The sequence below is a fragment of the Chinchilla lanigera genome, unplaced genomic scaffold, assembly GCF_000276665.1.
Source record: "Chinchilla lanigera isolate Chin_1 unplaced genomic scaffold, ChiLan1.0 scaffold00017, whole genome shotgun sequence".
NCBI classification, from domain to species: Eukaryota; Metazoa; Chordata; class Mammalia; order Rodentia; family Chinchillidae; genus Chinchilla; species Chinchilla lanigera.
Window position 1 is genome coordinate 3,322,117 of NW_004955418.1, and position 13,313 is coordinate 3,335,429.

Consider the following 13,313-nt stretch of genomic DNA (forward strand, 5'->3'; position numbering starts at 1 on the left):
AGTGAGAAGGTTATATTTCTAAAGCCCTCACCAGATCTCTGCTATGCAGAGATCCTGATCTCAGAATTTCAAGCTCCATAGCTGTGTGGAAAACAGCTCTCTGCTGGCAAAGCCTCTCAATGTGTAGTATTTGTTTTTATGGAAGCACAAGCTAAACCGATAAATTAGTTGAGAATTAACCATTACTCTCCTTCTAACAAGTCTTACCTAAGTGTCTGCAAAGAAACCCACAAAAGAGTTCTGTATTTCAAGATGGTGTAGAGTACTCAAATGTGTCAGGGAGTAGCTATGTGTCACGTTCTTTTGTTGTGTAAGCTGTACCATTGGTACATGCAAGGAAAATTTTTATAAGTCCAGATGTTGCTGAGTACTTTTATTGTTCCCACTGCACCCTGCTCTCTGGAGCTCATCCCTGCTTTTGCTGTCCTTGGGTGTGAGGAAGGGATCACTGTCCGGACAGAACTTCAGCAGCCTTTTGTGTAACTGTGAGGAGAACATATTCTCTATCCCTTTAGAAGGAAGCAGGTACACACACTCATTTGTCTCTTATAACTGCTTTCCTTGAATACATAACAATAACTGACTTATACAATTTCACATAAAATGTCATTGTACCAGTTTCCCTGTTGAATCATCAAACTGAGTAAAATTGAGTTTCTTGCCTAGACTAAGCTTTTAAAAAGATAAGATTTATGTAACTGCAATATATGCTGAAACAGTTCCTATTCAGTAATTCATTAAATAAAATGGAAACAGTCTTTTACATTGTATTTTTAATTTAAATTTTGATAGATATTATATTCCCATGGATCTAATATCAAAAATATGAAAGTGTACACATGAATATTCTCATTCTCATCCTTTCCTCCTCCTGGGAACCTTTGCCTGCTCTCTCAGGCAGTCATTTGGAGTAATTTCTTTGTATCTCTCCATAGCAGTGTTTCTCAACCTTTTTCATGAATATTCCCTTTGAGTCTTTTAAGATATATTTTTCCTCATTATTATCACTCTCTCTTTGTTAATGCACAGATAATATCTGCTTTGCACTGTAAGTGTTCCATGCTTTATATACAAAAATGATTAAAGCACCCCCTTCCAACAAACAAATTTTTGCACTGTTAGAGGTGATATTACCTCATTGAGGGTATACGTTTCAGAAATGTCTTGTGCATACACATTTATTATCTGGTGATATCATTCAGTTAAAAAAGAAAAGCACACAGACATAGATGCTTTTTTTAACTTAATAATATCTCACAGTAATATTTGTGTAACTTTACAGTGAAAATATCCTCATCTTTTTTTTTTTTTTTTTTGGTACCGGAAATCAAACTCAGGACCTTACACTTGCTAGGCAGGTGCTTGTGCCACTGGGCTATATCCCTGAACCCCTCATCTATTTTTTATGTATACATAGTCTTTTGTTTTACAAATTGAAGTTAATTAACCTACCCAAAATCACAATTATTTCTATTGTTTTGCTTATATAACATATTGCACTGAATAGAATTGTACATATTAAGTATTGAGGTTTGTGGTAAGTTAAAATATTGTGATCTCTTTGACAGTCTTCATTCAAGAAGTATAGGCTAAGGCTCTGTTCCCTTAAGTTTTTGTGAACTCCATGACTGTTTGAACAATAAAATATAGGAGAAACAATATTGTGCTTATTTCTGGGCCCAGGCACTGAGACTTCCTACATAGAACACTTGCCATTGGAGCTAGATGTCAAGGTATGAGATGACCAATCAGTCCCTGTGGAGAAGAAAACTCCGATGGCAGCCCCAAATGGAACTCTAGCCAAGAATGAGCACTAGCTTACTGCTTATGTACATGGGCCATTTTGGAAAGGATGTTGGGAATTAAGCCTTTATGTCATTCAACTGTTCTCTATTTGACACTGATTATGACTGACACTTGTTGAAATACAACTTTTCTAGGTTCAGTGGCACTACATTTTTGCAGTTTTTCGGCCAATTGTTTCCCTACAGTCTTTCCTTTTCCATCTCCCCAATACTGTTGCCCTGAGTGAAGAGAACACCACACCTGAGTTTTGCCTGGAAGGACCGAAGCTGCCCAGCTGGTTTCCTTACACTCTCTTTTGTACTTTGGAGAGGGCTGTGACTCCCTTTTCTTGAACAGTGAAGTAGATGCTCACACGTAGTCGATTTCCTTGCTATCAGACTTATATCCTTGGAAATATTTCAGTGGCATTCTGTTTTCTGCACCTGTATGCACTGTCACCTGTCAGTCTACCTACTATTTCACAAATCTGTCCACTTTTTGCATGGACAATCATAGCGACAATTCCTGGAATCAAACTTTGTTGTGACTATGCTCAGGGGATTTAAATCCTTTTCCAAACTATAGATGTGTCACCAAATATAATTTCTTAGTGAATCCACTCTTAACGGTCCTTTTATAGAAAGAATTGCATTTGGTTATTTGCTTGTATGTGACTTAATGCATTTTCTATTGATAAAAATAAGTATCTTCTGAAAAATATACTTACAATTTCTTGAAAATAAGTAGTTTCTTACCTAGACATACAAGAATATAAGCTGTTAGCTGCTTATAAAAATACAATCAGAATGCTGAAAAGGTAAATGAAATTATCATGCATAGAGGTATCATATCATTTCTTTTAATTTTTATATGATATCTGAATAACACAATGACCTATACATTATGTAATATGTATACTAGAACTGTAAAAAACTAAGTAACTTTCTAAGCTCTGCTTTCTCTTATGAGAAGCTTTATATAAGACATTTAGAATTTTAGTGGGTAACATGATTGGGATTATCTTTAATCACCAGTTTTAGTACCTACTATATATAAGCTACGCTTATTGGCCATGTTCCCCAGAGAATGTTTCTCAGACTACAGTCTAAGGTAATCTAATGAAAAGCATTTCAGGTTATTCTCTGTAGCAATTTAGCAGCTGCTGTATTCTCATAGTTTTAAAATCTAATCTTAAAATGATAATTATGTTTTATGGCTGCTTCTGCTATAAAAAATAATGCAATATGATAATTGATAAGAGAGATATTTAGAAGATAGACTAAGCCCAGGAAAGAATGAAACTTAACTAGCCCTGAGGAACCAAGGAAGCAGTAATTGAGAAGAGGCTGCTTGCACCCAGTCCTTTGGGTACATGTCATAAGTTTCTCTTGTATCACCAGCCCTACTTCTGTTGTACCTGTAGCCATCAGTCACTATCCTGCTTTTCTGACTCAAACATTCCATGTAGTAATATGAAAGTAAAGAGCGATGCAGCCACTACCTGGACAAGAAAATCTAGAAAGGGACATGATACACCTGTCTGTTCCAAAAGCAGAGCCCAAACCCACCATCAGGGCGGTGGGGCCAGAAAACGCTTCCTGGGCTTTGTACATGATGCCTCTGAGCTCAGGTGCCTTCTGAATTTCCTATTCTCAGCTCAGCTCACTTCCAAATGCATTCTAGGCTATGGGTTTCTTCATTATTTCTTTCCCATCTGTTTTCTTTTAGGGATTCTACATCACTTTTTGTTTGCTTTTTAAGATTTTAAGTTTTTTGTTATTTCTCAGAATTCAGAGCAGAAGTAAAGTCTTCTGTTCTCAAAGCAACATTTTGATCTAATCTCCAGAACATTCATTGTTGAAATTTTTTGTGAGCAACGAACCATAAAATTATGTGTAAGGCATGCTAACAAATGTTTCCCAAGTGTTTCTGAAAGATTTTTTTTCTTTAATTCTGTACATTGGTATCATGCCTCTAAATATATAAAGCACGGTCATATGAATTATCCATTATTTCTGAACATAACTGGTTTTCACTTGTTTTTCTAAAATGGTATCTATTATGTGGGGTAATGTATATGAAATTAAACTCAAAATTTGGAATATGTGTCTTGCTTGTGACTGCCCTGAAAAAATAGGCAAAGAGTCTTCTCCTTTGGATGCCAGTTGAAAGCTGAATTTAAGACAAATTGAAGGAAGGACTGAGGAGACTGGATTCTGGAAAGGCAGCTGCGCTATCCCTGTGACAATCTAAGCAGTACGTGATTAAGATTAAAGTGTGAATAGTTAGAATGGATGGAGCATAAATGAAAGAAATATTTCAAAGAAACCTGCGGTAGATCGTGGTGTTGTGTTCAGTGTCAGTGATAGGAAGACAATTGAAGGGACCCGGAGGTGTTCAGTGTGGTCTGAAGGAGAGAATGATGATGTACGGGGAGACAGAAAACTCAAAATAAGTGTCTTCTCTCTCCAAGTGCCCTTGGACTGTTGCTGAAAGCCCTGAATTCAGTAGAAGGTGATTTCACCTTAGGTCCCATCCAAGAGAGTTTATTCCTGGAAGTCTTAGAAGGGTTTCATTACAACATAATTTTTTACTTACAACATCATTGTGCAACTTGCATGTAATAAGATAATTATAAGTAAGGCTCCAGAGTATTTGCCTGCCCTGAAAATTAGTCCAAGGCTTGAAACATGACATACATGTAGAGCCAAGTTGATCAGAACTAAGAATGCCAAAAAATGTACAACATGACCTGTGAACTGATCCTGATTTGGTTTAGGTTCAGCTTCACTGCCTCAAAAAAGCCCCCAATATTTCCATGGTACTGTTAGTAGTAGAATGACCTGATTTAAAAAAAACAACACAACACAGGGCAGATAATGTTGCCTGTGGGATGGTAGATATTTTTGGACTTCTCAGTGAGATTCCTGGAACCATTCTGTTTTCAGCGTGGCCAGGCTTGACCTCCTCTTTCAGACCTTGGAAAAATAAATATCTGCAGGTATGGAATGAGAGGAAAGGGGTGAGCCAGCAGGGTGCAAGGCTGTGGCTAGCTCCAGATCTTTCACAGATCTGTGAGCCATTAGCATTGCCCTTTAAAAACCTGTTCTGCACCTCCATTCCCCATGTCCTCTAACAAGTTTTCAGCTTTGATTTCCTAATTTATACTAAACAGGCAGGAGGAGATGCTGTGAAACACAGCTTCCTTGGCACACTCACCTCTGACTCAAATATTGTTCTGTTACCTTGGCAAAAGTTTCCTTCTGAAAGTAATTTCTCCTCTCCAAACTTTTTTTATTCCTCTTTCTGTGGATGTATATTCTGCTGCAGCATTTAAATTGTGCTCTGCATTTTCTTTGGGTAGCTAGAAGTAGTGTCTATCTCGGTGAGCGTTCTCAGTGCCCAGCAGCCCAAGACAAAATTCTTTGGTTGGAATGACTCCTTCTTGGATGAAGGCTTTCCAGTGAGGAAGAGACAAGGAGCATCCTATCAGGCCATAGCTTGAAGTATTGGAAAGGACCTCATTTTCAGTTCCAAAAATTCACATTATGTAAGTCAACATGTGTTAGGTGAATGAGCGGCATGTGGGCGGCAGGATCTACCCTGCTGCGGGGTAGAAAGCAAAAGAAATTAGTCTTTCTGGATTCATTCATTCATTTTTCGTGGGTGGTTCTTTTGCCATTATAGGTCATTTTTCCCCTTGTTTCAGCTTTCTTGATGGGAAGTGGAAATGAGTATGGAGGCTTTTGTAAGAATCACTTTGATATAGAAATGTCTCGTGTACTCCTGTGTGTGGTTTATGCTCTATGAACCCACACCTTCAGTATAAATGTAAGACTGCCCAGGGCATTTTGCAGTAATGGTGGGAGTAGCTTATCTAGAAGAGATCAGATTATGTTTCAGCTTTTTAATTATCTTTCGTTTGAGGTAAAATATGTTGCCTGTGTACAACCACTTTCTTCATCTATAAAATGAATGAGTCAGACCTTATGATTGCCATAGCCCATTCAAAGTCCAACTTGTTATGAGTATTTTCTCAAGATTTGTTTAGAGTTCCTACTCTTCTCAGGCAAAAGTTGGACACAGATGTCCCTAACAACGAGCATAAAAGTAGACCAGGTGATACAGATGTTCTCAAATTGGTGGGAGAGAAATAAGTTATGAAAAAATCAGATCATTTAGGGGTTGGTTAAAAAATGGAATCTTACCACAGGAAAGAAGATGAAAGCAGAAACAGGGAATCAAGATCCACGGACCTCTAGGGAGTGATTCTCAGATGTGAGTGTTCACTGGCGTCACCTGAAGGGCATCTTAACCCAGACTGTTGGACCGAGCTCCAGAGTTTCAGATTCAGTAGGTCTGGGGTAATGCACAAAAACTCGCATTTCTAACTCAGTGATGTTAATGCTATTGGTTCCTGGGATTTCACCCTGAGATCCATTGCTCTGGGTGATTTTCGCACTTTTAGATGCTATAGACTCAACTTGTAGAGGACTGAAAGGATTCTTTTCAGCTTCCCTTAGAGTTGATTCTTGGTTTGGTATTGGAAAGTATTGCCACTTGGGATAGTGGCTCATGTCACTTTCTGTTGGTTTTGTGTGCTGCAGGAAGGTGGACAGGTGCTCATTTCCTTAAGTTGCCGTCCAGAAGACAACATAAAACAGTAGTCTGCACCCATTTAGTTTTTCATTCAATAAATATTTTCCTCTTATGTTCCACTCACTTTTCTAGAAACTGGGTATCTAATGGTGAATGAGATGAACAAAATACTCTATTTATGAGCTTACATTGCAATGTGAGGTAAAAAGAACTCAATTCATAAAATTTCTCTGTCCCAAGGAAGACGGGATGGTTTTATTCATCTCTTGCTCTACCCCTAGCATCATCATACACAGCTAAGGCTACAGCAGGAATACAATACAGTCCATACACTCAGGAGGTTTAATGGTACTAGCGTTTGATTCAATGAACGTTTGTGCAGAATACTCCATTTTTCACTAAGTGATAAGTTACATGATACTAATTTTAGGGTCCACAGTTCAGAAGCAGGAGAGCCATCATGTGGGCTGGAGGACTACCAATTTGGCTCTTGGAGTCCGCTCCCTTGTCTGTAATGTGCGCCACTTGTGCTTCCAGTAAGGCCAGTGCTACACAGCGCTGCCTGGGCCCCGTGCCTGTCCTACTTTCTGCTCAGATAAACTTCTGGGTGTGGTGACCTCTATGGGCCACGATATGGGGGTGAAAAGCACTAGGCCAAGACGTCCACACTTTCTCTTGGCACTCACGACTAGACTTTCCAAGAAAACGTGCAGGCCAGCTTCCATTTGTAAATCAAACACACACACTCTATATTCTGCAGAAATGTCCTTGTTACACTTGAGTTTTGTCATTGTGCAGCAATATTTAACTAGTATCATTTTATAAACAAAAATCTGAGGTAAAACTACAGACAGATTAAGTTGAAACATACAGAAACAAAAACTCAAATCCAGAAATACTGAAACTGATTTCAGAGGCATGAAAACAATTCAGCAAAGAGTAGGCAACAACTACATGCTGCAAGTATGAGTTCTGAACTGATCAGTCAGTGAGTCAGTGCCGTACATTTTATCTTCTCTATCAAAGGGAAGCTGAAAGGAGGAGAGATTTAAGTTCCTTCAGTGACTTGGAACAAAACATCAAACCCACTCAAGTTTTGTCAAGCTTTGCTATTATACAATAGGTAAGTTTCAACGCCCTGATGCAATCAGCGTGATGATTTTTTAGGGTACCGGTAAGCACTTGTTAGATGGCCAAGTATTTGAAGTGTCCTTTCTAATGAACGTAGTGGGAAGAGAGTAGAATCTGGAATTCAGATGATGTTTTGCTTTTAATCATTTACCTTACTACTTCAAATCCAGTCCTTTATGCAGAAGACCAAAATGAAAGGCTAAAAATGAATTCATGTTTTAGGAGCTTTAATATAAGGATGTGGGTCGTTCCGTTTACTTCGCTTATTGTGTATGTTAAGGAAAGAGTGCTGTGTGTAGAAAGGGCCTTGGGCTGTGGAACAAGACACTGGGATCCTTTTATGATTTCCACACTATCTGTGTGACCTGAAGCAAATTAATTCATCTCTGGGGCGTTGGTGTCCTTTTCTGTAAAGATTTGTTTTAAAAAATCTGTTTCATATTTTTATGATCCCCTTGAAGACAGCTAGATTTGGTAGCCCTTTGAGCGGATTGTTTGTCTGGGCAGACATCCCTGAAGAGGAAGCATTTCAGGCCGTCCGCACTGTCACCTCCTTTGGTGGCAGACGTGCTGGTCTACAACGAGGGAGGGAGGGCCAAGACAGAGAGAGGACAAAACAGGGCTTTCTGTCTTTTTACAAATACCCTATAGCTGCAGTCTTTGCTTCATCTTTCTTTCCTCCTCCAGGCCTTCATTTGGCGTTCACCTTAACCCAGGTTCACCTGCAAAAGCATAATTCGCAGGAGGTTAGCCTTGTGCTCTTTGTCCTCATCCTGCAGCCCCGGGGGACAGCCTTGCGTGTGGACCAGGGCAGAGTATTACGCTTCTTAAATATTAATGAAAGTGGCCTCTTGCAAGAATGTTTTCAAATCCCCTGAAGGTTCTTAGATGTTGCAGTTTGCATTTAGCTATTTACATTAGCAGAGATTGTTGTACAAACAGGCACCGTCGGCCTGTCAGTCAGGGGCCTGCTGGCTTCACATCACAGAGAGACTCAGGAGTGTGAGTTAAATGAGCCCAGCAGGCATTGAATCTCTGGGTCTGGAAAAATCCTGACTCACAGAGTGATTTGGAAGGTGGGACAGCAGAACCACTTGGTTAAAAAGCTTGAAGCTCCCCAAACCAAAGGCAACAATAGTAATGAACTAGAGCTCTAGCAAAACTAGAGGAAACATTGATTACTCAGTGCCAGCAACTGTGCTAGAATCCCCAGAACAACTTCTCATATGGAGATGTTTTATATTTGTGGAAACTGAGGTACAGAAAAAGTATCTTGACCAAAGTCTCAGAATGAATAAGTGTAATCACATGGTTTGTCTTCAGACCCTATGCTTTTTATCCATTTTCACAATGCTGTGAAAGTGTGCTCTCTCGGCATGCACATTTTCTACAACAATTCAGTAACATCTATTTAGACAAACACTAATTAACTCAATAATTCCTCTTTTAGTTTTTTTCTCAGAAAATGCACCCATTAAGTCATAATAAGGAGTCTTTTACCGTTGTTTATATCAGTGAAAAAAATGCAGCGACCTAAGTTGCCACACATAAAAATATGCAAAAGTAAAGAACAGTTCATGCATGTTGTGGAATAATATACAGCTATTAAAAGAATGAGACATGGTATGACACCATATACGCAAAAAGTGAAAAGAAATCTGCTTTTTTACTCCATGTAAATATGGGTATGAGAAAAACTGGAAGAATACATGAAGAAAAATAGCACTAATTTCCGGGGGAAGAGAAGATAATGGAGATGATAATCAGAGGCGCTCTGCCTTTATCTGTATTCATTTTCTTGTTTCATTATTCATTTTCATATTTAATTATGGAAATGAAAATAGAAACTGATAGATGGCTTGACATAAATTCATTGATGAAAAGTATGTTTTGTTCAATGAAGCTGGGCTTGGACCCTCAACTCCCTGGGCTGTGACACTCCTCACCACGCGCTTGCCCTCCGAGAGCCATCAAGGCGCTGCGGGCAGAGCCGTAGGGAGTTCAGTCTCGTGCTGGGTGGGTTTGGTGCATGAGCCTAGCAGCCCTCAGTGTGAAGAGCTGCCGAGCCCCCAAATTAAACAGCTTTTGGCCAGATTTTTTCACAGACTTTATGACAAGTCTCCCACATGCATATTCATCATGAAGGAGAGAGTTTCTATATTTGAGACTACATTTTTTGTTTGTTTTGGGTGGCTGCATGGCTTGGATTTTTGTTTTTGATTCTTCTTTAAGAATAAAGAGAAAGAAAAAAATCCTCATTGCTTTCAGCTTGTACAGCCTCCCCAGAGGTGTGAGATATAAACACAGGCTGTTTCCTGTGTGGCTTTCCCAAGGGCATTGAAAATGTGATATTTAATTGGCTGTTCCATGTCTTCAGTTCTTGGGAAAGCAGCAGACACAGTCATGAAATGAGAAAGAGCATCTGTAGCTGAATCATGGAGAACAAGAGCAGCTCAGGAGAAAAGAGCAGCTTCACATGCAGTTCTGACCTCAGGGATTCTCGGGGAGGGCGCTTACAAGCTTCTATTAACTTCACAACATCCCTACTGGAGAAATCTGTACCGGGAGGAATCACCCTTTACTGCCTTTGCTCACGTTCTTTGCTCTTATGATCTGGTCCGAGCTCAGTTACATTGCCTTGTTTTTAAGAAACTAATTTTAGTTCCTGTTTTTATGGGAAGACATAGTAGCATGTAATAGTAACTAACTTACTGACTGCTTCTTTCATTTTTTTTTTTTATTTTCAAGATTAAAAAACCTGGGGGCTGGGGATTTAGCTCAGCGGCAAAGCGCCTGCCTGGCAAGCGCAAGGTCGTGAGTTCGGTTCCCGGTACCAGAGAAAAACCAAAAAGATTAAAAAAACTGACAAACCAACCGTGAAGACAAAATCAAAACAACACAAAAACAGCAAAAACGATACATGACCTCCAAACAAAATGGGTTAGGGTTAGGGTTAGTAGGAAATAACAATAGTTGCTGTGTTACATACTGTTGTCTTCAACAAAGTTGCTTGGTCCACCAGACATAAGAATGTAAGATTGATCAAACAATCAAAGACAGTAACAAGTAACAATAATAGTAATAATAATAAAAAAAATTGGAAATGGTGCAGAGCTTCACCATACAAGATGGTAGGAGTTCAACAATGGTTCTTATACTGTGTATTGTTGTTTTCAGATCAGTCATTCTGATTAGCAGATACAAACATGCAAAATTAGTCCAGAAAAAAGAAAATTTAGGGAGTACTACTCAGCTGTAAAGAAAGATAAACTCAAGGTTTTTATAGGTAAATGGATGTAACTAGAGACCATACTCATAAGTGAAATAAATCAGATTCACATGGGTAAACATCATATTTCCTGCCTACTATAAGAACCTGAAAGAGTAAATAAAATCTGAAAGGTACAATAGATATAATGAAAGGGAAAAGAAACTGCTCAAATAGGAAGGAGCAACTGGGATGAAGGAGGGGAGAGGAAAAAGAAAGAAGAGAAAAAAATATGTATATGTACATACAGGATAGCTAGGATAATTGTGCTGTTAATATCTTATTTCTATTTAAGCTTTTGTAATTTAATTTCTCTTTTTTGAATTTGGCTTTTTTAGAGCAATTTTAGGTTTTCAGAAAAATTGAATGCAAAACATGGAGAGTCCACATACACAACCCTCCTCCATCCAAAAATTCTCCTATTAATGTCTTGCATGGCTGCAATACATTTATTACAGTTGATGAGTCAGTACTTATACATTATCATTAATTAAAGTCTACGGTCTACATTAGGTTTCATTCTTTGTGTTGTCCTATTTTATGGCTTTTCCCAAATGTGTGGCGACACGTGTCCACCATCACAGCAGCAGAAAGAACAGTTCCATTGTTCATGCCCCTGGGCTCTATTCCCCCCTGCTCACTCTTGCCTCCCTACCCCCTAGCCCCTGGCAAACACTGATCTTTACAGTTTTGCCTTTCCCAGAATGTCATCAAATTGGACTAACACAGTACCTCTTATTTTTAAAATTGGGCCTGCTGAGATAAATAAATCATTTTTAAGTATCTAGTCTATGAATTTTAAAAAGTCTACACAGCAGTATAACCATCAATGCAGCGAAGATATAGAATGCTTTCATCAGCCAAAGAACTCCCTTTATGCTCTTTGTATTAAGATCACACTTTGTATTTATACAGTACACACTTTCAGTCCTCAAAGAAAGTCTTTCAGGAAGGTACTCTTCTTATATCCGTCTTACAGTGAAAAATCTGGGCACAGAGCAGTTTAGTGAGTTGCTCAAGGTAACACAGAGATTAGGATGCTCAGGCCAAGATTTGAACTTTGGTAGCCTGAGTCCAAAGCCCATATTCCTTAAGTTTGGCTATGATACCTTACTGTCCTGTTTTCACACACCAAAAACAGTGGATAGAGTTCTAGAACGTAGAATCTAAGGAAGAACTTCCAAATTTGGTGGTCAAATACAGATGATCCCCCAAAATGGGAATGGCTTTCCCCAATCCTCTAAGTCACTGGTAGGATGGAACTAGAACTCCAGATGCACAGCTTTAAATATAACCTCAATCCCATGCTTTGCTTAGAGTCTCTTACTAGATACTTGTTGAATTAAAAAAGGAAAGAAAATACGTATAATATTACATGAGGAACAGAGGTGTAACGGTGTGCAGTCAGTCTAGTTGAGGAAAAATAAACTAGAACATGTGAAACATAAACTAGAACTGAGCTATAATGGATAGATTAGCGTTAGGCTTCAGAGATCTAGGAGAAATGACATTTATACTCACTTTCCATTTGCCAGGCATTACACAATAATCAGTACGTTCACACTGATTGAGTCTCACAATTTCCATATGTGAACTTCTACCATCTCTGTTTCTTACCATGTACCTAGTTAAGTTGCAGGTGGTAGAGAAATCTGCTCAAGATCACACACCTACTGAATGATAGATGAATATTTCAAACGCTTTCTGTCAAACTCTAAAAACCTTGTTTTTTCTGCTGCGTTACAGTCTTTTGTATGGAACAGGCTTTGGTCTGCTGTGATGAACCTGCTCTCAGGTCTTCAAGAAGGGAAAGAGAAAAGCATTAATTTAGGAAACGGTTCACTGTGTTGTACGTTCAGGACAGATAATGATGGGGAAAGAGAATGGAAGCAGGGAGCCCAGCTAAAAAGGCTGAATTGATTAGTAGCAACAACGTAAATGTTATTTGAAAGGATCCCAAGCAGTAAGACTTGGAGAAGGGCTAGACACCAGAGATAAAGGGGTTGGGCAGAATTTGGAGCTGACAGAGGAGGAAAAAAATAATAAAGTCTTGGAAAGAAAAGCCAGGCCTGGGAAATGGAATCGTGTGAGCGAGCGACATGCTCAGTTGACGAGTTCAGCTTGGCACACATTGGCTTGAAAACGATAGCTAGAGATATAAATGGAAATATGCTGCAAGCATTTGAAAATCTGAGTCCAGATAAAGATCAGGCTGCAATACAAAATTGGAAGCCTTCTGCACTGAATAAAGTCAGTTCATCAAAGAAAGAAATGTGCAACAGAAGTTGGATCATACCCATAATGGATGATAGAATGACAAAGAGAGTTCAAGAAAGTTTCTAAATAGATAAGTAGAAGAACATAGATAGATGATAGATATGTAGATAGATAGATAGATAGATGATAGGCAGATAGAAAAATAGATAATTCACAAAGCTGTAGATAAATTTTCTTGGAGAAAATTTATGGAAAATGTGACTAAGTGTCACATAACATAAAGAGTATATAATCAGAACCCCAGCTTAGTTGC